We start from the raw sequence: 1,086 nt of genomic DNA on the forward strand, positions 1-1,086 counted from the left end.
ATTTATTTTGTTTTGTTAATTATGCATAGCCAATGACGTGTCTAGAAGATGTTGAAAACCTTCAAACACCATTTCACAACTCTTATAAAAATAAAATAGTCTTAACAAAAGTTAACTTTTATATTTCTAAAAAAAATAATAATAATGAAGGGTAGTGGCAAATAGTAATTAAAAGAAGTATAGTGTCAAAATACTAGTGTCCTAACAAAAACACCCTTCAAAAGTGATACTTGTTAAAATAGATAGGTCAATTCTTCTCAAACCAAGAGGGAGTGAATTAGTTTTACCAAATTCTACTCAATTTAATGTTCTCGAAACAGTTTTCAAAAGGATAGCTTGTTAAAAACAATTACAACAATGTGATTGGATGCTTAAGTGGTTGGATTGTTTAAACCATGACAAAAATAAAGAAAGGAAAGATAGAACACACACACACACAAGAGATTTATAGTGGTTTGAATCTACATTCAGTTTTCCTAGAAAACCACATGTAGAAAGTCTTTTCACTATGTTTCAAAGATTTACAAGATTTACAAAAACACTTAAAATTTTTTAACTAAGACAAGAAAAACACTTAAGCAAGGCTATACACACACTTGCATCAAACACAAAACACTTTCACAGTGAGTTTTAGCAAATAACAAAATACAAAATCTCAACTCAGTAATCAGATTCAATACACCTATTCAATTATGATCTTCTTTCATCTTGCCAAGCCAAGATCCATGTAATTGATTCCAATCTTGAGAGATCTTGATGAACTTCAACTATTCCCCTCAATATGCTCCAAGAATGTTTTCTCTAAATCTTTCCCATAATTCAATTGCTAAGTTTCATAATCCCAAGATACTAGTTTTCATAAAAACTTGTATGACAATATTAATCAATTCTATTTTTTTAATTGATTAGGTCTCTATTATATTATTACCCATCAATTTTTCAGCTACCTTTTAAATTTTTTGTGTCATATTGATTCATAATAGACTAAACACAAGTTAACTTTGGTCTAATTCTAACCTACCTTAATTTCTATCCTAACCATATGAAGAAATACATAACATGGTCCATTTTCCCTTTTTGAGGGAC

Source organism: Vigna unguiculata, chromosome 1 (assembly GCF_004118075.2).
Source record: "Vigna unguiculata cultivar IT97K-499-35 chromosome 1, ASM411807v1, whole genome shotgun sequence".
In the NCBI taxonomy this organism is placed as follows: Eukaryota; Viridiplantae; Streptophyta; class Magnoliopsida; order Fabales; family Fabaceae; genus Vigna; species Vigna unguiculata.